Source organism: Crocodylus siamensis, chromosome 1, assembly GCF_052110815.1.
Source record: "Crocodylus siamensis isolate JL-2025a chromosome 1, ASM5211081v1, whole genome shotgun sequence".
In the NCBI taxonomy this organism is placed as follows: Eukaryota; Metazoa; Chordata; order Crocodylia; family Crocodylidae; genus Crocodylus; species Crocodylus siamensis.
In genome coordinates, this window is record NC_143395.1 from 193818114 (window position 1) to 193844349 (window position 26236).

Here is a 26236-nt window from a genome sequence, read left to right on the forward strand (position 1 = left end):
CAGCTGACTCAGCATATGTTCTGCAGAGCATGAACAGCTAAAGTGGCCAAAGAATTTTATGGGACGATTCTCTGGCCACACTTCCATGGTTTCAAAAAAAAAAAGGCAGGGTGCAAAACAGGACACATGCACACATCTTCTTTTATGCACACAATGAGCCCAACTTTGGTACTGTTGCCAAGCACTAGGAGCGGAGGGGGGAGAGAGGAGCTGCTCTTGCTAAGCCCCTCAGCTCTCACCTCATTTAGCTTCTGCAGAAGGTTTGGGGCTGGGTGTGATTTTGTGCACATGTACTTTGTAGCATGCTGCTAGTGACTGCTGTTGACAGTAACCTTACCTGCCCCTTCTGTACATACAGCCTCTTCCAAAGCAGAGTGGGTGGGAGTACTGACCCACCTATGGTCTGAACATTGGCTCGCATATCTAGGGGTAGGGTGAACTGACTTGTATGAGCTGTATGAGAAATGAGACACTGCTGCTCATGAGATGGCTTGGTATTTGCCCTCTGTGAGCTCTACATAACCTTCTGAACGTCCTTGTTCTCTGTAGAGGAAAAGGGCAGCGAATTTCTAGCCAATGCTATATTCCTGTTGGTATTGGCTGCAGTACTCTTGTGATTTCTGTATCTGTCTTAACATCTGACATTATTTTGACATGTTTAGCTGGAAGGAGATGCCTCCCTTGGGGAGATGCCTCTCCAAGAAGATATACGTAATTTATATAATAGATCCTTGGCATCTGCCTAAAGAAAATTCTTCACAAAAGGTGTTGGCATTGAAACCAAATAGATCCACAGCCATTGCACAGAAGTAGAGCTAGAAGCAAGACAGTATCTTGAAATTGTATTTGAATTCTAAAGAGATGATGCTTGCCACGACCTAAATCAATTTCTCTTGTTTATTTATTTTTCATAAACAATAAGGATTTGGCCTTGGAATGAAAAGGAATTTGCTAAAATGGAAAAAAAAATATTGTTAATGTTTTTGTTGCTTCTAGGAATTAATTAATAGTTTGTAATTCCAGGAAGGACCATCATGATCATGGAAGGACCATCATGCTTTGATATGCTACATTACCAAAAACTTTGACCTTTCAATTTCTGCTGAAAATGACTCTTTACTGGGTGAGTATACATGTGCAATTAATGTGCATGAATAAACTCCAGAGTTTTTTGTTCTGGAGTTTTTTGCTACTAGGCTCACCATTTGAATGTGCACCTGGAAACAGTAAACTCTGGAGTATATTGTGCTGCAGGTTATTTGTGCACAGCACACTGGGTCCAGTCAGAGCAACCCTGGCTTGCTGTTCTGTTCAGTATGCTGCAGAGGAGATAGCTGGGACAACAGGGTGCTTCAGTGCAAGACTAGCCAGCAGGCAGCCAGCATCTACACACACGCTGTTGCTCACAAAAAAACTCCAGGGCAGAATAGCACTTGTGTTTACAAGTACTAGCCTGCTTCAGAGTTTATTAGTTTCATGCACCCTAATAAAGACGTGGAGATGTTTACTGCAGAGCTAATTAGGCAGCTCCACAGTAACATCTCTAGGGGTCTACACACATGCACTAGGTATGTGAACATTATTAATTCCATTAACTTGTGGGCAAACACATATGTATCTTATAAAAAGATACCCAACTTGTTTCCAAGATTCTAAGTAATAAACTACTACCTATTAAAGGAAATTGTTTCAATACTTTGTTACTATCATTGTTAAAAAAATAACACTTCCTGTTCAAATTATTCTAACTTTCAAATACAGGAGCTGTACATAGTTTGTCTGGTAGAAGGATATCTAGCCCTTCAGCATCTCTTATCTTCTTCTATCTAGATATTTATAGATCTACTCGAAAATTTAAACATGAAAATATTGTTCATTGATAAACATCAATCCTGTGATAACCAACATTTTAATTGAAAATTATTGAAATGGTCATGTTTTTGTGGGGGAAAAAACTTTTTAAATGGGTCAGGAACTTTGAAACAAAATCATCTTTAATATTTCGCAGGAATAGGATTTCATGTTGTACCAGTTCTAATAGCGATCAAATTGACTATTGACTTCTAGGCTTTGAAGGTCATATTTTGAAAATTATGAAGTCTTTGTGCAAAACAGGTGATCAGTTAGATCCTAATATTTCCAGGCTTACTAAGTAAATATAGCATCCTGATATCTGTTTGCCCATGCAAATGTCTCTGTCTTTATACATGTCAGCTGATTATTTTCTTGCATTTTATATGCACTAAGGGAAAAGCCTTCTACAGAGAACCTGGATATAATCTACACTTGAAAAAACCGCAGCAATTTCCACCTCTGGAATTTAATTGGGCATTTTAATACCAAGTTAGAGGCTACTTTACTGTTTTCCCTCCTTGCAGACATTTCCTTATTTTGTTTCCAAACCTAACCATCAAAAACCAAGAGAATTTTAGGAAGTCATCATCAAGAAGAAATGCCTGAGACAATATTTAATGCATATGCCAGGAAAGAAAGCAGTCAGTTGACTAAAAATTGTATGTTTTTAAAACACAGATGCTAAAGACAGACGTTTTCCTGTCTCACCCTGTTTTGAATTCTAAGAAACTATTTTTGTAGCCATTTCTGCATCCATTATTCTTAATAAAGATTTTATTGAGTTAAGAATTATTTTCCTTGGGCCATGCAAGAGGTGTTAAGACATTGCTTCTGTAATTTAAGGATCCTTTCTTCACATCTTGAGGTATGTTATTCTGTCCGTAATTGTGGAATCTGATGGAAGGAACATTTAAGAATAATTACTTTGTGGAAAGCTCAGACATTATTTACTCCTTGATTGGTGTGTAGAAGAGGAGAGGAAAATTAAATCAAGGTAATTTCATCCTATTAATTCCAGCATGTATGGATTTCCTACTGGTAATGTTTCATTTACTCCTGTAATATGTTGGATGTATTGCCTATGTGTTTTCAAATAGGTTAATAAATATATAGCAAAGAATGTAAGCTGACCAGGTTTGTTTGATCCTGGACCAGTAAACAAAAAACTTACTGTTTAAGGCATCTCTGCCAGCCAACTCATATAAACTGTCTCTTTCACTTGCACTGCAACAGCCTCCTTTAAATTGTATGTGCTAATATCTTGTGACAAAATGCAATGGGTATTTAGCTAGCATAAAGTCCCATACATTTGCATAAAAGCCCCAAGTCTGCATACTCTCCAGGAGCATGACATTTTTCCCAACTATTGAAGTCTTTGCCTCATTAGCCCTATATCTACCTGATTCCACTCCCATTTCAATAAATTTTATTCCCCCCAAATCCTATACCAATTCATTCAGGCCCTGTCAGTCGCATATCAATAATCTCTAGTTCCCCTGCCCAAATCAGTTCTTTGCCCTCCAGCCCAAGGCCTTATTTTTACATTTTTCCCAGTGTTCACAGTCACTCTTAGCTGTAGCAGCCCCCCATTGAATTTTCTGGCCATACTGCTCTTCTGCTTCTCCTGCAGTGACAGAACATATTCATAGCATAGGCAGGAGCTCAGGAGTTCATTTCATTCCCATTTCTCCTAGTTCTAAGCAGGGGCAACATCAGGGCTTCTTCTTGGAGGCCTGGAGATGCAAAGCAGTAGAAAAAGGAAAGGGAGACTAGAGCTGACTCATTTTGTTCAGCTGAAGGAGTATGGGTATCCTGACAATGAGGAACCCCTTGTGTTCCAGCTCTGTTATCCAAATGCTTGTTTCCTGGGAGGAGAGAGTTGGTTTTGCCACATTTGATTGGCTTCCTTTTATGGGGAGGAAGGGGGGAGGTGGGGACAAAGGGGGCCGGGGTGGGGGGCAGCCAGAGACCTCTTTCTCTTGATACTGCTGGATTCTCCCCCTAGACCAGTGGTTCTTAACCTATTTGCCATAGTGGGCCACACTTGCAGCCCTCAATGTGTTATGTGAGCCACAGCCACTCTACTTACTGCCTGTGTATCCATTTAAAAATGTTTTGTATCTGTTATCTGACAGTAATGGAATACAAATCAATATTCTGTTATACCTCTCATTTCTACACTGTCAAATATCTTCACTTCCTTTCTTTTTTTTTAACAGGATGTCACTTGGGCTGCAGCAGTGTGCTGATTGGGCCATGGGTTGACAGCCACTGTCCTAGACCCACAGGAGGGGATTAAAAAGCAGTAGTGTAGGTGTTCCAGTACACCTTTGCCTGCTGAATTCTACCAGGGATCCTTCCTTCCTTGCTTTACTAGTATCGGACTTGCTTTACTATCATCGGACATCCCTTGAAAAGATATGGGACAGCTGTTGCATTTGCTTCCTTGGCTTCATTGGAGAGGATGATCATTTACACTAAATGAGGACCTGTCCCCATACTCAAAGGTATGTGAGTTTTCAGTGTGCTGTTCCCTTTATTGTTTCAAATGCAAATGTGCAGAAACAAAGAACCTTAGTGATTTCACAGCAGACACTGAGCTAAAAAACGCTATTGAACAGTTTTCTAGACTTGGCCTCCTTTTGGTTCATAGCAAATAAATGTCCTTAATACCAAGTACACTGGCACATTTGTCTTTCACTGCCACCCTTTTTGCAGGTGTGTGTGGAGCAACCCAGAGGGAAAGGATAGCCTTGTGGTAGGGACTCAGATTAAGTTTTAAAGGCATCAGGGTTCTTTTTCTGTCTCTGCCTCCGAATCTCTGTGTAACTTTTTATTAACAGCTGGGCTGGAGAGACCTCTTGACTGTAGTCATCCTCCCTAGAATCACGGCAGTCTTGAGGTAAATTGATTTCAACAAGACAAATCAGAGTAAAACTGGAATAAAGCAGTGATGAACTAGTCTTTCCATTTTACCAGTGCACAGGAATACTACAGCCCAAATTCTCAAAGGGACTTAAGTGCTTATGTGCCTCAGGGGCGTTGGGCCTGAGTCCCTGCTCAGTACTGGGACTGATAAATTAGTCACTCATTCTTCACAGGTTTTAAGCCTTGAAGGGCCTACAGAAGGCTCCCCCTTTGTCCACCAGCATCAATTCTTTTTGACACACATTTTATTCCTCCCATGAGTATATTTACACAACAATATGCTGGGAGTTACCAGTTGACATTCTTGTGCATACGTATGAAGTGTTTTTCTTACTGTGTTTGAAGGTTGGCAAAAAACTTTTGTGTGGGCAATAGTGTGGAGATGCAGATTCTTTCAGAGAAACAACAGCAACCAACAAGAAGGTTTGCTATGCTTTAAACTGTCCAATTAGCACATGTTCTTGGTATACAGAAATAACTTGTGCTTTGGTTAGCAGTCATAGATATTTGCACTGAGATTTCAGATGCCTGTGTGTCATCTGTGACCACCTCTGTTCAAGAACCATACTTATAAGCAAGCTAGACTAAAAAAAGATACTAATTTCTCCTTCAATGGGATCTGGAAAACCCTGAAATACATTGCAGTTTGTAAGAGAAGCAGCAAGATTAGGCTAGGAAATGGGATTTTTTTTGTTTTTTATTTTTACAGAGACTAAAACTGCAGTCTTGCTCTGTGCCTGGGGCTCCTAGTCAGTCCTGCAAAACAAATAATACATAATAAGACTATAAGAACATGAATATGTTCTTACAGAAATTTCCAAAAAAATCATGTTGAGAAGCAGCAGATATTTTTCCCCCTAAAAAGACTGAAGAAGACTTTTCCTAAACTGTATTGTTTTAAGTGGTAATACAGTGGTGTGTTAATTTAGATAAGTAAGGTTACAAATGCCATGCAATGTCACAGTTCTTTCAATGTGAGCTTTAAAGGAGATTTTTCAAATCTTTGCACAGGACCTACAATACATATAATGCTGGTTTACTGCGCTTCTTTGAACCTACAGCACAGAAAATTAAAGTGCGAGTACACACGCAATCCACTTAAAAGGCATATTAAGATTACATGAATGCCTGTAACCATGCAATAGAAATATTGGAGTTGCACAACCCCTACTCTCCAACTCTGCTGAATTATAATGAGGAGCAGTCAGTACATGCTGCAACTCCTAAATCTATTGTAAAGGAAGACCAAGGGTTGAAAGTGCCACTGACTCAGTTGAAAGTATGTAGGTGAGTCTTAGCCACAGTGTCCTGCAGAAAGCAGGGATAAGACAACATGAGGGAATAACAGGGAAATGCACTGTTTAACTTCTAAGGGAGAAAGTAAAAGAAGAGGCTATAAGAATTGCTGGTTCCACCTGGTTTTTGCATGTTGTAAATGACTTAAATAAACATAATTGAGAGATGGGACAGTTTTTGTATCAGATGTATATAACTATATTGTTCATTATAATCGGCATTGCAGTAGTGCCTAAAAGTGCCCAGTAATGGAGCAGGACCCCACTGTTCTAGGCAGAACACAGAACAAATGATCTGCACAGCAAAGGTGTGATATCTGAATTTTTCCAGGCTCTTGCTTGTAGAAGAATTAAAGTGCTAGCTTGATTTATTTTGGAAGAGTTACAGGAAGGGGTACATTCATATTGGTGCTCCTTCTGGGTGCGTCTGCACAAGACGCTAGCTGCATCATAGCCTAATAACACTGTGCAGTAACGTGCCAGGCAAAATCCATGCTAATATGCTACTGTGCAGTAGTATTAGGCTACTGCACAGTTAGCATCTGTAAAATCCCATGTGTTTTTACAGTACTGCACATTCATTTGGTACTTGGTTATCCAAGTACTAAACTTAATGCACTGTAACTATGGTACATTAATGAATGTGTAGGCACAGCCCGTCTCCCAGATTAGGTGTCTCTGTTACATATGATCAGGAGATCAACCTAGCTGGAGAGGAGTCCTTTTTACTGGTCTAGGTTAATTTCATTTGAGCTTTCCTATCCTAAATGAAAACATCCCTGGAAAAAAGGTTGTCTAGTTTATCTCACTTTAGCACTGAATTATTCACAGATTCATAGATGTTAGGGTTAGAAGGGACCTCAACAGATCGTCAAGTCGGACCCCCTGCACAGGCAGGAAAGAGTTCTGGGTTCAGATGATCCCAGCCAGATGCCTATCTAACCTCCTCTTGAAGACCCCCAGGGTAGGGGAGAGCACCACCTCCCTTGGGAGCCCATTCCAGATTTTGGTCCCTCTCACTGTGAAGTTCTTCCTAATGTCCAGTCTAAATCTGCTCTCTGCTAGCTTATGGCCATTATTTCTTGTAACCCCCAGGGGTGCCTTGGTAAGTAGAGCTTCACCAATTCCCTTCTGCGCCCCCATGATGAATTTATCGGCAGCCAAAAGGTCGCCTCTCAACCTTCTCTTGCGGAGGCTGGAGAGGTCCAGGTGCCCTAGTCTCTCCTCGTAGGGCTTGGCCTGCAAGCCCTTAACCATACAAGTGGCCCTTCTCTGGACCCTCTCTGGGTTATCCACATTCCTCTTAAAGTGTGTCACCCAAAACTGGACACAGTACTCCAACTGCAGTCTGACCAGTGCCCAACAGAGGGGAAGTATCACCTCCTTGGTTCTGTTTGTCATGCATTTGCTGATGCACAATAAAGTGCAGTTATCTTTGCTTATGACTTTGTCATGCTGACAACTTATGTTCATCTTGGAGTCCACTAGGACTCCAAGATCCCTTTCTGCTTCCATGCTGCCGAGTAGGTCATTTCCTAGGCAGTAGGTGTGCTGGACATTTTTCCTCCTTAGGTGCAGCACTTTGCATTTCTCCTTGTTAAATTGCATTCTATTGTTGTCTGCCCATTTGTCCAACCTGTCCAGGCCTGCCTGTAGTTGTGGCCTGCCCTCCAGTGTGTCCACTTCTTCCCACAGTTTTGTATTATCTGCAGACTTGGACAGAGTACACTTCACTCCCTCGTCCAAGTCACAGATGAAGACATTGAAGAGTATCGGTCCAAGAACCAAGCCCTGTGGGACCCCACTGCCCACTACCCTCTATCCAATTTGCCATCCACCGGACTATGTAATCATCCAAGTCACAGCCTCTTAATTTGTTCACCAGGATGGGGTGGAATACTGTATCAAAGGCCTTCCTGAAGTCTAAATAAATGATATCCACCCCTACTCCTGTGTCCAGGTGTTTTGTAACCTGGTCATAAAAAGAGACTAGATTAGTCAGGCATGATCTACCTGTTACAAACCCATGCTGGTTTCCCCCCAGCATAATTTTTCCTGCTGGGCTCTCACATATACAAGCCTTAATAATCTTTTCAAAGACTTTACCAAGGATGGAGGTGAAACTGACTGGCCTGTAGTTGCCTGGATCCTCTTTCCTCCCCTTCTTGAAAAGAAGCCACATTGGCCCTTTTCCAGTCCTCTGGGACCTGACCCGTGCACCACAAGTGCGCAAATATTCTTTCCAGTGGCTGTGCAATGACATCAGCCAGTGCCTTCAGTACCCTCAGATGGAGCTCATCTGGGCCTGCCAGCTTAAATGCATCCAGTCCTTCCAAGTGACTTTGTACTATCTTAGGGTCAATGCTTGGTGGTCTGGCACCTAGCTGTTGTCTCTCTACCATCCCATTGTGAGACTTGTTTTGCCCCTCATTTAGGAACACTGAGGTAAAAAACTCATGGAAGAGTTCAGCCTTGTCCCCCCTGTCTGTCACCAATTGCTTTTGCCTGTTCAGTAGTGGTCCTATACTGCGCTGGGACTTCCTTTTACTCCTTATATATCTGAAAAACAATTTTGTGTTATCCTTAACTTGAGTTAATTATGTGTTATCAGTCTCTAATTGCTGGGAACCTTCTGACTGTTAATTAGTATTTGTTTTCAAAATGTATCTTGCAGCTGTAAGAGGAAGGGTTTTTTCCCACTAGTATCAGAGTTCTTTCTTGTTGTGTCACAATGAAGGCCTTGTGTGGTATTCCTAGAGAGAGACCTGAATAGAGTATATGCTCCCATAATTCTCCCAGTAGTAAAGAAGTTTCTTTCCCTTACTGAAGTATCATTATTGTGTAATATTTAGCTCGAGATAATTATCCTCAGATTTTACAAGCAGAATTTTTTTTTCACTGATACCAGCTTGCTGCATAACAAATAAGCCAAGAGTAGTAGTGCTGGAAGGGGCCTATTTATTTTTTTGAAGGTTTTTTTTTTTAAGGGAAACACTTTAAAATATTTGTATTAGTGCATTGGAGCAGCACCAATTAGAATGTGATGACCAGGGTTTTGGGTTTTCTGTTTCCCATGAAAACAAAAGTGAATTTTCCCTTTTAAAGGAGAAAAATGCAGGTTTTCTCCTTTGAAGCAAGAAACTGCAGGTTTCCCCTTGCAGGCTGGCAGCGTTCCAGCCTGCAAGGAGCTGCTTGAGGCTGGGGAGAGTGGGGGAGGGTAGTGGGAGGTCAGGGGTGCCACATGCATGTGTACATACATACACACATGGCTGGCAATACAGTCAGGAAGGGTGGTGGGAGCAGCCCCAGCAGCTGGATACAGATAAGTCTGTGGGGAGGAAGGGTTGGAGGGCCAGGGATTGGGGACTGTCTGGGGGGCTGTGTGAGGCATATATATGTGTAGCAAGGGGTGTGTGGGGCAGGTGCCTGCTAGGGGAAGATGTTTGGGTGCTGGGGCTGCAGTGGGGCAGGGGATCTGAGGCAGTGCTCAGTGCCACTGGTGAACCCATCTGTGAACTGTTGCCAGTGAGAACTGCCCCTCCAGTGAGTGGGGGATACTTCATGGGTGGCAGGGAGATGCATAGACAGGCCAGAGCCCTCAGGCTGGTTCCCATGCTCTCAGGGAGGTGGCTAGGAGACCTGGGCAGGGGGGAGCTGTGGCCCAGGAGCCACAGCCCAGGGCAAGGGATACCACAGGTGAGGGATACCTCCTCCCTCCAGCCTGCATCAGGGCTGGATACGCTCTGCCACTGCCTGCATGAATCAGAGTTGCAGCAACCACTGCACTCTAGCCTGGATGGGATGGAGATTCCCTGGAGCCTCTTGCACTCCTCCTGCTGCCTGTAGCATGGCCTGGGCCAGAGCCATGCTTGGCTTCATGTTGCTTCTGTTGAGCACAGTGCTGGTCCTCTCTGCCATACCCTAGCCTTAGCCCAGTCCTTGTCCCAGCCAGTGGTGTGGGGCAGTATGTGGTGCCCCAGCTGCTGCCTGGGATTCTGCATGGGGTGCACTGTATGCACATCATGTTGGAGACTGTCCCTGCCATGTCCCCACAGAGCACCATACTGTGAGTCCATGTGGGGTGGGGGTCAGCTAAGGGCCCCCTCTGGCAGGGCTGGGTGGTGAAAGGGGCTGCAGGTCAGGAGTGAAGAGCGCTGGCATGGTGCCGGGGGGTGGGGGTGGTGGAAACCTAGTTTCGGAGTGAGGGGCTCCAGCAGGACTGGGGTAGCCATGGGTTGGGAGTGAGGGGCAACGGCAAGGCACCAGCATATCAGGGCTGCTCAGTGCCACAAAGCAATGAGGGGTAGGGACAGCTGTAGCTGGACCCGCATCCTGGTGAGTGAAGTGGGCAGGAAGAGCTCTGATTTTCCATGATTAAAAAAAACAAACAAAAACAAATGCCAAAATATATAAGTATTTAGAATTTATTTTATTAGAAGATTGAGGCACTGGTAGGCTTCCAAATTGCTTTAAAATTGTAAATATATCTATAAAACATTATGTTAAACTGATATGAATATATAGTGATATTTCATTTTAATCGTGGATAAATGCAAGTTTCGGTTTTTTAATTAGAGAATTTTGGGGTTTTATCAGAAAATTTGTGATTTTTTTTTTAACAGAGAAAACCAAAACGACCATATTTTATATGTGCGTGCAGGTTTTCTTTCTGTTTCTACAGAGACAAACACTATCATTTTGAAAAACGTCTTACTGAAATATTTCAAAAATCAAAATAAAACTCTCTGTATAAAGGCAGCCAGTGCTCTACTGTCCTTGTATGACTTGCTCATCCTACTTTGGCTGTATTATAAAACATAATGGGAACTGTTCCAGCTTCTGTGCATCACTGTGATGTCAAGCTGCTTGTGATGTCACAAGGAATTCCTTGTTGTAAGGGACATCTCCTGAGGAGAGAGTTTATATTGCTGGAAAATAGCCATCCTCCCACATGCTTCTTCTCCACCCAACTATTCCATCCAAATAACAAACCAAAGGGAGTGTTTTGTCTCGTACTATTGGGTAGGAGTGGTGCCATGATGGTACAACAGTACGTTGACTGTAAATCACTCTTGATATTTATTTACTTTTTTGTAGTCCTACCCAACCATGGCCAAGGGCAAAAGTAATAACCTGTCATGTTACATAAAAGCACCTGTTTGAAGAAAACTGGAGTAATGCTAGCTATGCAGTGTACACTTTTTGGGTCTATCCTTCCCAAGTAATCCAGATCTCATAACTAGGTGATTCATTGAACAAAGTATTTTTTTTACAATGTGTTTCCTTCCCGATAGAGTTTCCATCTGGAAAAAGTGTTAGGAGGGATTAAAAACACAGCCTACTACAATTTGCAGTGAAATGTTAAACAAGTGGATGGGTCGGGGGGGAGCAATATTAAACACTTAAGAAGTGGGAAGGGCATCAAAAGGGTAACTACCACAAGCAATCAACACTTGGACAGAATAGCTTCTATTCCAACTAGCGATATAATTTAGCTAGGGCTTTATGGACTGTCTCCAGGCTCTCATGCTGTTCTGTTGTATCATGCCATTAAAGGATCAAGCTGGAAACAGCAGAAAGTGATGTCATGAGACCTGTAGAGAATTACCCTCTTAGCTTGCACATTATTCAACACACCTTTGTTCTTTGATATCTGATTGACATTTATGTTTGTGATGCAATATCATTAATCTATAGATAAAGCCTGTATTGAAATCTTCTTGGCTCTGCTTATGCTTGTTTGGATTGGATTTGAGGGTTTTTCCCATCATAGGTATGTCATAGACCTTAAGGCAGAGGTGGCAATCCTATGAATAAGGAAAGGTTGAAATACAAATTGGAGTAAGCCTTGGCAAATGGAAGGTGGAATGCACCCACCAGTTAAAATTACTTCCAGAAGTCAAACATACTAGGCTAAATTAATAGTACAGAAATTAATACTAGCAGAACAACAGACAAGGGGAAAAGCATGGAAATTCCTGTTTTAAGTCACTCCCATAGGGTGGGGGAGGTGGTGATCTCTAGCTGGATATAAACTGTCTTAGTTACAGGGAAGTCATTTTATATTAGCTGCTGATGTGTCCCTCCTCCTTGGACTAACCCATTTTGCTAATGTACAAATAGCCCAGCAATATTTTTTCCTATACATAGTAAACAAAGGTCATAACATAGTGGCAGTCTAACGGCCTCACCCTATATTGGAATTCATTACTTGGGCTCTTTCACCTTGTATAGTCCCATTGACTTCAGTTAGAACCTGCTGGGATTGTTCTAGTGGGTTCTGATCTAAGACAAGTGTAATAGTAGGCACACCAAGTCACCACTGCAAAACCACCAGAGTTACAATGAGCTAGTAAAGAAAATCACCTTGATGAGTGCAGCTTATCCTCTGGTGGAGGGTTCATGGGTCTTTCATGGAACTATTCAATACAGCACAACCCCTCTTCACTGAAACTCTGAAGTGTATATTCCCCAAGATGTTTGAAGCAGATGACCAGACTGCCAAGTTAATAGGCCAGTGGTGTGTTTGGGACGGGAGCCAGATGAGCTTATTGAATGTATTAGAAATAAAAGCAGGAACAGTACAAAAGAAAATAAACCAGGGAAAATAAACATATAGCAACCGAGGACTTGACATGCCTTTTTGGACTGTGGGGGTTTTTGCCTTCCTCTAGTGAGTGGTTGTATAGCCCTCTTCCTGTGTTTTCCTGAGTGTATAGTAATAACGTTTTATAGAAGCAGGACATTGACTGTCATGGTCCCTTTTCTTTGCCCATGGAAGGTTAGGGTTTTATGTCTTGTGCTGTCCAGGTTGACTGTAGTTTTGCTAATAGGTTAGATTCTGGATTTGTATAGGATAGTTGGGATAGAGAAGACCCTGCATTAGGCAGGGGTTGGATTAAATGACCGATGGAAGTCTTTTCCAGCCAGACTTCTCTGTTTTGCTATGATTCTAAAGCTCTAGGACCAGGCAAGGTTTAGAATATCTAAGGGTATCACCCCCTATGTCTCAGTACTACAGCATCACTGTTGGTCATCAAGGCGGAGGGCAACATTGAGCTAGGCTATATACTCTTGTACACTAGTATGACTCCAGAAGCTGGGACTTGAGGCATTGCCTATAGAACTTATGCCATAATATGTTACATTATAGTTCATGTGCTCACATGCCACTATAGTTCATTTGAAAAGTTCAAATTCTGTGTGTCACTCAAGTTAAAAGATGTGGCTCTGAGTATGGCACTGAGTATGGGCCACCCATCCACATTGTCTCCTTGAGCTGAAGACTGACATTTCATTTATCTGAGTGTTCTGGATGGCCTCAGTAAGCACCTTTATGCTTACCAGGCAGAGGTAGTCTTGAATTAATTGTATCCATAACAAATCAGCAAATCAATGAATCTTCCTGTCCGGTATATCTCTAGAAGCATCATTAGGTAGAGCTTTATTACTTATCCCAATACCTTATATTTTGTTTATTCAGAATTCATTAATGCCCTGATATGACAGAAGATATATATGCCCTTTGGTGAATTCATAGTTGTGTTTCAGAAACCATTTTTGTAAGACTTGTAGTTCTGGTTTCAACTAAATTGTGAAATTCTGTGTAGTAGGCACCATTCCAGGGGCCAAATTCACAGATGACTCTCAGCAAGTTTAAGCAAGTCTGAGTATGGAGTGAATCTAGATTTGCACAGTTTTGGGGCTTTTTTCCAGTAGTCTCAACATATATGTTAACCTAACTTAGATTTATCCCAGTCTTGACTTATTATGTAGATTCCTCTGGACTCACAGGGCCAAATTCAAACATGATGTGTATATAGTATAGAAGTTTATTTTTATTTATTCACAGTCTCTCAGATCTACTTGAAAGTGTAAGTTAAAGTAGCCTCTTATCTAACTTAATTTATGCTTTCTTTTGGCTTTTTGGTGTAGTAATTTAAATCCCTTCAGAAACTGGTAGAGTACATAGCTGTAGGCGTTTAACTTGATAGCCACATCTGAATTTTGCCTGGTATTATAATTCTTGTGGAGCATAAAGTAGAACAAAAATAAGAATATTGATATGTTGTCAAGTCCTGTGAAAAATCAAGAGGAAACCCTGGATTTAACGGAAACCTTTTGATACAGCAGTTTAACTTGCTGGAGGCTTGCAACCTACCCACACTTTCTTTCACTATCAAGAATAGGCTAACCCCTGTTACTCCAATAAGCTTAAAACTAGAACTGCGCAAATGTTTTAGATTGGAAAACATTGGGTATTTTGGATTATGTATATTACAAAAAGCTTAAATGTTCCAACATTTAATACTAAGCATTGATTTGAGGGAATATGAATTGAGAATGAAGAAATATATAATGCAGAATAGGTGCAAGAGGAACTGGCTTAAGTTTTCAGAAGGGCTAGTGATTTTGGGCACCCTAATTTTTTTCTGATAAATTTGAGATACATTAGAAGGGCCTTGATGTTCAGAAAATGTTGAACCCCCATGCTTATAACTCAGGCCCCTTTACTGTGCCTCCAACAGCATATAGCCCAAAACTGTTGATGGGTGATTCTGTGTTCATTTTTTGAAAAATCAGTCCACGTGTTTAGCAGTGACTGAAGCTCAAAAGAGGGTTCAATTTGATGTACATAGAAAAACTGCCTTTTAACCAAATTAATTTTCATATTCTGGAAATCAGGTTTTTATTTTTATAAAAACAGGTTTTCCGTTGAAATTTCCAGTACAACCTGGTGGTTGCTTGATGGAAAAATGTGCAATAATTCCAGAATATTTTCTTGAAGTATTTTAATATTAGGTCCAGCAAAGTCTAAAAGTCCAGCCAAAGGAATGAAAATACTCAAAAAGTGAACCCATTTTTTTAAAACAAAACTTTTACTTAAAATCTATTATGATTCAATATTGTTCTTACTTTTGAATAACCTAAGAACAAAACAAAACATTTAACATCAGGACAAATAAAATATTTGATATCTGAATCGAAGCATTTTTAAATGTCATTTTACTGGAAGAGAAACTAAATTAATTCTGTTTTGGGTTGACCTGAACCTTTTTTTTTCCCCTCCAGTTTTTCGGTTCAGGAGCCAAACTCAGAATACTGTTGTTTGTGTAGTTCTATTCCTGAGTCTTAGGGCAGTTCTCTATTTATTGTACCACACTACCGCTTAACCCTGCCTGGTTGTCCACACAGTGTTAGAACTTGCCCATTCACGGACTATCCTTTGGCCTCCAGTTGATAAGGGAGTACCCTCAGGGTCAGCGTAATTGGCCAGGTACCACAGGTGGCCGCCTAGGGTAGCATAGTGAAGGGGGTGGTGGCAAAAAACAGTGTTCACACACCTCGCATATACTCACTGGGGCCTTCTGGGGAGTCTGGGCACATGCAGAAGTGAGCAGGGCAGCTGTAGAGCTGCTGAACCACTGTTTTGGGGCTCTGTCTGGTTTCCTCCCTCACTAGGTCCCAAGCACATTACAGGGGAAGGCAGCAAAATTGTGATCGTCTAGGGCAGCAAAAATCCTTGTGCTTCCCCTAAACACCCTATCTGTTAATTTCCCATCTAGTGCATCATAAAACTTTCATTTTTAATACAACAATAGCATATATTCAGCAACCTTCCCACCTCCTCCCCACTCTATGCAACAGGTAGATAGGGAAGGGATGGAGTTGTGATTTCTGTCTGCCCAATACACCAGCTAGAAGAGGCAGTCCAGTGTAGGCAAAGGAAAGCCAACCACCAGAGGTGTAACCTCCAATTTCTGAGGCCTGGGCAGAATGACTATTGAATATCAGAGAGTTTGGAGTGCTGCAGGATCCTGCTGCTGCACCCTCTAAGTCACCAACTGGTCTCCCCACCCTAGTTACACTACTACCAACAGTGAACTGTCCTTTCCCACCTCCCCTTAGAGAAGAGTTGGAGCTCCACGGTTCAGTCCCTGCTCTTGGCAACATGCCACAATGGCATGCCTTACTATATTCCTTGAGACACTGCAGAGCCCTGGGTGTTCTTTTGCTTCAGTATCCAGCCTGTAAAGCAAAGGCAGAAATACAATTTCTCCCTATCTTCCAGGGGGCAATAGGGAGTCTTAGTTCATCCGTGCTTCTAAAATGTTTTGAGGGCCTCACAAGGGAGTGCAGTAAAGTGATAGATTGGTTATGGCTGGTTATTCAAAATAAGATACTTTTATTTTAGGTTCTACAGTGAAATTTCTTGGGTTGGGTCATGCTTGCTTTTAGGACAGCTGCCTGAATTGTCTTTTATTGCTTTGTCTCATGAAATAAGCAGAAAAATTGGTGAGGCAAAGCAACCTTTTGAGACACTGCCATCCACCTACCACCCTTTCTTTGTCTACAGGTGGACTCAACCCTGCCATAATGGTAAGCTGCTATCTTGAATAGGGTCTTCAGAATTGGCTGCTTTCTTTTGTGCAGTTTAAGCAAGATACCCAAAGGCTGCAAGGCTGACTAAAATAAAGACCTGTAATAACTTTGGCAGAAAAAAAATCCACTCTTCACCTGTTATTTATTATAGCCAGTCAAATAGAAACAAACTGGGTTTTCACAGATTCTAGACTTGAAGGCCCACAGGGACCAATAGACAACCTTGTCTTCCCCCTGTATAACGCAAGTAGGGTGGTCATCATAGAGGACATTCCAGTTTTCTGCTATTCTGTCCTCTACTGATACAAAATCTGATGCCTTTATGTCCTCTGTTTTTCTGTTCAAGAGAAGAGAAGGACAGAGGACAATCGGACTGTCCTCTATGATGGCCACCCTAACCGCAAACCATAGAATGCCCCTTGGACTCCTCTGTATGGAGTGCAATAACTTATGTTTAATTAACATTTCTTTCAGAGAGACATCTAGCCTTGACCCGAAGATATCAAGGGAAGGAGAATCCAATGCTTTCTTTGGCACTTTGTCCCTTGGTTATTACCCTCAATGTTAAAAATCTGTGCCTTGGTTTTCATTTGAATTTGCTTGGCATTAAGTACAAGTCTTTGGTTCTTGTATGCCTTTCTCTATAAGACTGTAAAGTCTTTGAGCACACTGCATTTTTTTTCCCTATGAAGGCACTTGTATAGTATAATTAAGTCACCTCTTAATTTTCTTCATGTTAAGCTAAACACACCAAGCTTTTTACGCCTGTTGATATAAGAGGTGCTTAGACCAAGCCTGCTCCCATTTTATGGATTTTTATTTCTGTGAACGTTCCAGGGGAGGATTTTTAATTATCCAAATGTGCATGGAGGATGGAGGTCACACCTATGCTATAAACCTGGCTTTTCTGCATGACTTCAGTTGCACCCAGGAAGTATGTCTTAAGCTCACAAAATTGTACCCATTCCATAGCTCTTCAAATGGATACATTTTTTTTTTTTTTTTATAAATTGTTTTGGTCATTTTTTTATTAAACTCTTCATTGCAAACATGGAAATTACAGATTTTAGACCAATCCTACTTGTCACACTGAAAGGTCTTCTAATTTTGTACTGTACTAGGTCATTATTCTTGTCTTGTACACAGCTTTATGCACGTACTACTTAATATAAAGCAGGGATGTCAAACTTAAGGCCTGTAGAGCTGTATTCTGTGGCCTATGATTCTTGTAGAAGGGCTGGGAATTCAGGTGCGGGGCAAGTGAGGGTGGTTCACTGCTGAAATATGGGGCATAGAGCCTTATGACAGTGTATATCAGTGGCAGCAGTGAGCAACAGCTGTGTTAACCCCCAGGCCTGCCACTGTTGCTTGCTCTGCCTCTGCAGTCTTGGCTGGATCTGACCCATTAGGATCTCTGTGGTCTCGATCCAGCCCACAAGGAATCTTGCAGTCCAGAGTGGGCCAAGGTGATGGGGTGAATTAGGTACCCCTGGTATAAAGTATGTAAATGTATGGAAAGTTGTGGAAACAGTGCTTTTAAAAATTATTTCTGAAGGTGAATGGTGTCCATTTTTACTTATCTTGAACTCACCTCTGATGTTTACAGATGAAATCAAGTCTTAGTTTGGTTCTCAAATTCATCTTTTTTGGATTGGCCCCACTGTGAACACAATGCCTCTGGTTTATTTCATTTTTGAAGGAGGAGTAGGACTTCAGCATTAGAATGCAGCTGGGATCTTCATCACAGTGATGCAGACCAAAGTTTGCAAGATTTGGTATAGAAAGTGTGAAGCTTGCAGAAGAATGGTTTCTCTAAAATATCTCTAAAAGCATAACAATTGCCAGAAAAAAACTCTAAAACTTGAAGTTGCCCCCTTATTTGTATAAATATTAGGAAAATGAATTGCCAAGTATGCAGTTATGATTTTTAAAAATGTCATTGTGAAAGAAATAACATGACCATTTACTTTCAAAGATGAGGTTTTAATCAATGAAGAGAAGTTTAATTTAGAATGAAAATAATAAAAATTGGGCATCCAAATCCAATAACTGGCTTTGAAAACCTCAGAACATATACATAAATATATGCATTCCTTTTCTAATATATATATTCCATATTTTGCTTCTTTATTTCAATGTATTTTGTGTATCTCTAAAACAAATCTAGACATGAACATTACCGTGAAGTATTTCAATGACAATATTACATTAAAGTGCTGAAGTTCTATTAGCTTTCTAGCAATTGCATTATAAGAAGTTAGTATTATAAATCAAATGAATAATATAAATCTAGTGTATTATTTTAAATATTACAAAATATTAGTAAATAGATATGTAATTTAGAAACAATTCCTGGTAACACCTGGGGAGTAGATGTAAATATTCTTTGAGTAATATCTATCCAATTCAAAATATTAAAGGATCTTATTTGCAGGTTTTGTTTCATGAGTATCGCACCTACAATTTATTTGTTTATTTGAAGTAAACTTCTCCATGCTATTTGATCAAAAAATAAAACTGGAAACCTTGTAAGCGATATTATAGCCTTTTATTTCTAGTTTCCTTGCTTTACTTAGGTGAGTAATATTGAGAAATAAGAATTTTTTTTGACTTCTCAACTTCTTGTCAAAATCGGGAAGTGAAGCAGGATGCAACAATTTTAAAACAAAGCAAACCAGAACTTAACATTTTTCAAAACCACTGTAAAGGTGCCAGTTTGGTTCAAGCTGGAGGTAATGGTTGTTTGCATTCTGTGATTCACATTATTTTACACACATTCCTTCACCCATCCCTAGAAGCTGTTGTTTGCATTGGAGCCTTATGAATTTTAACAGATGGCCTGATACTGCTTTCTCTTCTGCTGCTTTTACACAAATGATTCTGGAACCACAATTCTAATTCAAACAGTGTGAGTGCCAAGGCACCCTACATACATGAAGGATAATGACCAAGAGGAACCTGTATTGCCCTGTAACTTAGCTGAACTGTTCAGAACTTTTGGGCCTGAATAGTTAATTTAGAGAAGTGTAAGGAAGCATTGGGTGAGATTCTGAGCTGCACCTCCAAGGTCACGTAAAGCCACCTTCCTGCCCGTCTGATCCTGGGATGCTCCAGCAGTTGGCAGGCCCAGAGGTATGAATGAATCAACTCTACATATGTATGGATGGACTACATTTACTCAAATCCAAGACAGGGTTTTTTTTTCCCCACAGCCACCATAGGGTTTGTGTTTTTTGTGCCGTGCTGGTCATTTTATCCACTGTAAATCAGCTGGAGTGGGGGTAAGGATTTCACTCTTGGCATCAAATATGTCATTATCTTCCTATGTTTACTTATGTGAAAAAAATACAAACCTATAAAAACGGTATACCATGGAGATCTGGCACTACTTGTTTTTCTTGGTTACTAGTACTGAAATAGACTTCTTCTTATTCTATTGTTATATTTATTGTATTTACTTGACTCAAAGATGAGCCTTTCCCCATTCAACATGGAAGAGAAAAGCCCCTAGGCTTGGATTTGAGTACAGGGTGTGTGTGGTGGTAGGGGAGTAGGAGAGACAGGCAGCTGTTGTGGCTCCAGCTCTAGCCCTGACCTGGGCTTGGAATCAGAGTTAAAGTTACAGCCAACTCTAACCCAAGCCTAAGTCAGGACTGGAGTTGGAGTCACAGTAGATTCCACCCCCCACCCCCACTTAAACACAAATGCTGCCTTTGTCATTCATTCCTATTGGAATGGGCCATTTCATTCAGCTTTAATTATGTCATTCAGATTTGACTTACATGACTTACATAACTACAGTCCTCATGGCTAACCTACTGTTAAATCTGCTCTTTTTTCACTTCTTCCTTTTTTTTTTTTAAACTAAGTATTTTCCATCTTAAACTTTTTATCATCATAAGAACGCAAGAGATGCTGCATTGGGTCAGACCACAGGTCCATCTATCCCAATATCCTGTCTCTCACACTGTTACAAAGCGAAGGTTAAAGGAAAGGCTATTTATGTACAGTCTGTTGTTCTGTGGCATGGGAGAGGCTGAGTGTTCCCGGCCTGGCTTTTGCCTGCTGTTGCTCTTGGTCACTGTCACTCAGACTGCTCAGGTCTGTGTTCTCTGAGAAGCTGTTTCCTGCAACAAGGCTCTTAGAGCACACATGTGATGTAGCCAAAACAACTCAAATTCATGCTTCTTGGTGCAAATTTGGAAAGGTGTACTGTTTCTTAACAGCTATCAGCCCAGCTTGGTGAAACTGCCCTGAAATAATGATAAAACCATATGTGCAGCCAATGCTGCCCTAGGTTACAACACTAGGGACAGACATTACACCCAAACCAGTTTAAATGATCAGAAACTTGTTTAAACTTGTAGCAGAACAGATATTCAGTGCACATAAACCAGTTTGAAAATGGTGGAAACTGGTTTGAGATAAACCTGGTTGAATGTAGAATCAGACTTAACTAATTTGGGTCAAACTGGTTTATGCAATATCTGTCCTGGACCCCTTCCTGGTTTAAGGTAAATCAGACTCCCCCAGCATGTTCTCTGGGCTGGGCTGTTTCACAGCAGAGTGGCCCCTCCCCTCTGCTGTCTGGCTGGAGCTCCATCAGAGACTTCAGGTGTCTACCTGGCTTCCTCCTACTCCCTCCCCTCCTCTCACCACTCCCTTCTCCTAAGCCTTACAGACACCTCTCAGCATTAGCCAGCAGACCACATGCTGGCTATAGCCCCTGTTGTGGCAGATGGGACAAAGGCAGACAGGACTGTGTTCTTTTAGGAGCTAATCAACGGGGAGCTGGTAATGTCCCTCTGTTCCTTCCTTGGAAAAAGTTGTTTAAGAAGAGCTTGAACTAATGAGAGGGGCTTTGTTTTCTGATAGGGTGTTAAATGCTGATAACAAAGCTGATAAATGCTCTGTTATCAAGGTGTGGGGGGGTGGGAACCCTTCCTTAATCAGAGCATTTTGCCGGGGCTGGACCATGCCCCTCCCTCAGCTCAGCAATGTAAAAAGGTAGGGAGGGCTGCTTTAGTGCCTCCCCAGTTTCCTGCCTGAGCCACTGCAGGCATGTGCTTGCATTTCTGGGATGTCTGAGCAATTACAAACTGGGTTAGCCTGGCCAGGTGAGACTAACCTGCAGAGATTGAATCAATTCAGGCTCGGCTTTTTGAATCTCTGTCCCTAGCCTAAGAGAAGGCAAGTCTTTCAACCTGTGTATTTATAGCAGAGATGTCCCTACCTTGTGACAATTCTTATCTCTCTGTGTCAAGATGTTCATTTTTACTTGTCTCGTTGGCAAATGTGGACACCTGCAGCTCACCTCCTGCTGAATTCAAGAAACTACAGCTCACTCCCTGCTGGTTTTGGGCATCTAGGGTGCCTATACATGTACAGCACAGCTGCTCCAATGTGCTGTAATTACAGTACTCAAGTAATTACCACACTCCAGCAGACTCCAGCGTCATGTGTATCAACATCTCTGAGCTGAAAAATGGTGGTGGGGCTACTTTAACTAAAGCTCATTCTACAAGCATTAGTTAACGTGCCCCAGCGCCATTTTTTAGCATGGGGATGTTGATACACAGGACATTCCATGCACTTTAATTAGAGTGGGTCTCAGAGCCACTCTAATTAAAGCACCACCCCTCCACTCCCAGAGCACATGTATAAACACCCCTATAGTTCACCTCTTGTTATCTTTACTTTACTAACAAATTTTTTCTTTGTCCTTCTCAAGTTGCTCAGCTACTGTATTTTTTTGTTCTTACTGAGTCAGTGGATTTACTCACTGCTTCTGTTATCAGGTCATTCAGTAGTCAGTGAAGCCTACTACCCCAAGGTCCTTTGCAGTGCCTTAGCTTAACTAAAACTTAGCATAACTACAGAGCCTATCTAGACTGATCTGACCCCTACTACAGAGCCTATCTAGACTGATCTGACCCCTACCCCTCTCCTGTTACAGCTTCCAGCATTTAGAGGTCCTGGAAGTCCTAATCTGGAGGCTGCACCTGTAACTATGATGTTTGATACCTACCAATAGACCTAACCTGCATAAATGAATCTATTTTAAAACTTGATTAAATTGTCTGCTCTGTAGCTTCTTGAGGCCCTGAGTTCCATGAGTTTATCACATGGTGTGTGAAAAAGAACATCTGTTTGTTAGTTTTATACCTGCTTCCTAAAGATTTTCTTGTGTGTCTCCCTAGTTCTAGTATTATGAAAGATGGCAAACAGTAAATCCCTACCCAATTTCTCAACACCATTTGTTATTTTATAGACAGCCATCACAGCTGTCTCTCAGCTGTCATTTCTCTGAACTAAAAAGTCATAGGCTATTTAATCTTTCCTTATATGGAAGACTTTCCATGTCCCTGATCATCCTTGTTGCCCTTCTTTGTACTTTTTCAAGACAAGTAGAAGAAATTATTCCAGACACATGGTGTCACTGTCTGCAAGTCACCATGTGGGGAAGATAAGACTGAGGGGGATTTGATAACAGCTTTCAAATAGCTGAAGGCTGGTTATAAAGAGCATAGTGATAGTTTATTCTCTGTGACTACAGGGTGAAGGGCGCTGAGTAATGGTCTTAAATTGCAAAAAGTGAAATTTAGGTTAGATATTAGGAAGATGATGATGAGGGTGGTTAAGCATTGGAACAGATTTCCTAGAGAGGTTGTGGAATCCTTGGAAATTTTTAAGAGCAGCTTAGGCAAACGCTTGTCTAGGATGTTTTACATGGAGAAGATATCGCCTTGAGCAGGGGGTTGGACTAGATGAAGTCCTGAGGTTTCTTCCAGGCTTACTTTTAAGTGATTTTATGAACATCCTGGCTCTTGTGTTGCTTGTGAGGTGAGGGGAAAGGAAGAGACTCCATCACAGTAAGAATTTGCAGCATATGAATTCTGCTGTTATCATTGACTATACACTAGGCCTGTGCGAAGCGGACAGTATTAGCTTTGGATTCAGATTCAGCCAATTCGGGGGGTAGTGATTTGATTCGGTTATTTGAATCACTGTCCTGATTCAAATCAGTCAGGCCAGGCCTACCCCTCGCCCACTCTCCCTGCCCTGCCCACCCCAGCTCCCGGCACTTGTTAAAAAAAGCCCTGACTCAGTGGGTGCAGGCAGGGGTCTGAAGAATTTTCTGAAGATTCAGAGAGCTTTGAATCGATTCGAACCTTTAAATTGGTCCCCTTATTCGATTTGGATTCAGAGATTCAGCCACCAAATTGGGTCAAATCTCCTCCAAATTGAATCACCACCCGAAGCTTTGCACAGCTCTACTATGCACCAGGAAGAGTCATTGATTAAGAGTTGAGTAGCACCCGAAGTGCACATTTAGTTTTTGCTTTGATTTATGTGCACAGAAGATATATCCAGGTGATTGCTGTCACATTAATGTTAATTAATGGCCAGCTTTGTCTAGTTAACAGTGCTTGATAATGCAGACCTGTTACTGTACTTCCTTCCAAGCATATTTTAGCAGATGGAAAAATATTATCTTACTATGTTTTCTATGGAAATTCAGATCTATTTTTATCTCCTTTTTGGCTTGTGTAGGAGGTGACAGCCACCTGTTTTTTTACAGGTTGTTTTCAGCAGTGGAAGACAAATTAAAAACTAGACTAGGGAAGGCTTCATGGAAAATGAATTTGTTCTTTGAGCAAAAAATAATGAAGGCATGCAAGGCCAACATTGGCTTTCAAGCCCTCTGCTGCTGTAATCACTGTTTTGGTGATCAGAGTTCTGGTAAAGTTTTCTAGGTCAGCAGATCTCTGATACTGGGCAAAGAGGTCTAGGCAATTAACTACAAGGAGGGTAAGGGAATATACCTCATTATGAAGAATGGACCTATTGTTCAAATATCTAGTGGGATACAGGGGAGTTATCTTTTCATTTTAATAGAAAATATAATTAACAGCAATGATGTCTTTGCCACAAGATCTTTCTACAGGCAATCTATAAAACTTAATTTAGATAATCAGTTACCTATTCTGTTGGGACTCAGCACCAATTTGTTCATAAACCAATAGCAGAATTCAGAGTTTGCCAGCTTGCAGCTACTCAAGTGATAGTGGTCAGTATGCTTCACTGGGCATGTCTACACATGCACATTTAACACACACAAGCCCAATTTAAGGCACATTAAGGGTGCATGTCTACACATGCATGCCCTTAATGCACCTTAAGAATGGTGATTTTAGGCTATTTGAGCCTAAATTTGATACCTGCTTTAGGCGCATTAACTTTAAGTGCACATAAAAGCACGTATAGACATGCCCACTGAGCACATCTACACACACAATTAATGCAACTGAATTTACTCTGGTGCAATTTGCACCAGAGTAAACTTACCTAGGCACAGCATCTGAATGTGTGCCTGGTGACAGGAGCAAATTGAGCCCATGTGGAGCAGTTTAGTTGAGAAACACTCCTGGCCTGCCCTGCTTCCTGCTGGCTTGGCTGACTGGGTGCAATTTGTACCTCCATCACCATCTACATGTTTGTTTAATTGCAGCTATTTACTCCGGCGTGGGATAGTACTTGAGTCTGACAGGACATTCCTGTACCTAAATAAATTAATCTACTGTGTGCTAATTATGGTGCACATGTAGACAGTGATGCTTACTGCAAAGTAAATTGGCCTACTGAGCAGTAAAGTGTCTTGTGTAGATGTGTCCACTGTGGAGCAAATTAGTCTACTCTGCAGTAAAGTACATGTGTAGACATGCCCACTGAATAGAACTTTAACCCATGAGATATCCCATGGAAATCAGGACAACTCACCAATTAAAGCAGGTCTGGACTGAAATCAAAGGACGTATGCTAATTAGCATACACAAAGGGCCCACTCATGTAAATAAGAATACCAAAATCTGTTCCTCAGGTCATTCTCTAGGCTTCAATTCAGGCTGGTCCAGCAAGGGTTAGTACAGAGTTTTTGATGCCATAATGCTGGTGGCAGGAATGGATTGTTTACCAGGCTGCTACCATAACTGTAGTCTCCTCCAAAATTTCTCCTGTATCTCAAGCTTTCTGCTCTAGTAGCACAATCATGGTTAAAAATGAAATCTCTGCCAATTATTACAGTACCTCACCATGCTTGGTTATACAGATGTATTACCCCTTACTTAGAATAGGAAAGAATGACAGTAATTTTAGAGAAACGTTATGTTCTGTTGGATAGCATGTAGGCCCCGGACTCAAGAGACTGAATTTTTATCTGCCACTGGCCTGCTGTGATCAAAAGAAAATTGCTTTACTGCCCCATGCCTCAGCTTTCCCTACTGTGAACTGATACTCTTCAACACATTTTAGTTTTTGAGAAACTTTGTCCCATTGAAATGCACCATTTTGTCAAACCAAAAATGTATCAATATATTGGTTTTGATTGATTTTTTTTAACAAAAAGTATTGGGGTCTGGAATAGAAAGAGTCTAGAATAGCCATTAGTTGGATGGTTAATGGACATTCTCTTTGTATGTAGGAAACCAAGTTCATGTATGTCCTCTTTCTCATGAAGTAAAGGGATTTGGACTTGGGCTAAGCATCCTAACTCCTTCTGCTGGCTCTGTTCTCCTGGAGAACTGCATTTGAAAACTCCTGTGTAAGAGGCAGGAGTTGTTATTCCTTAACCCAGCAACTAATGTGTTGACTTTCTGTTCATTATGCCAAGCATTTGTCTTTTCTCTGTTTTGACCACTGGATGTACTGAAGCTGAGTGATCTCATTTCTGCTCCTGTGCTGTTGCAGAAATTAACTGTAACTTCACCTCTTGATTG

At 41.3% G+C, this 26236-nt stretch overlaps 1 long non-coding RNA gene across 2 annotated transcripts in view; it reads left to right on the plus strand.

Moving 5' to 3' along the window:
* The window catches only part of LOC149873815 (uncharacterized), a 303143-nt gene that overhangs the window by 229341 nt on the left and 47566 nt on the right, over positions 1-26236 (plus strand). For both annotated transcript variants that reach the window (XR_016439886.1, XR_016439887.1), the window contains 3 exons: positions 1024-1123; positions 2698-2848; positions 4074-4361. This is a non-coding gene — a long non-coding RNA (uncharacterized LOC149873815). The remainder of the gene's footprint in view (positions 1-1023; positions 1124-2697; positions 2849-4073; positions 4362-26236) is intronic.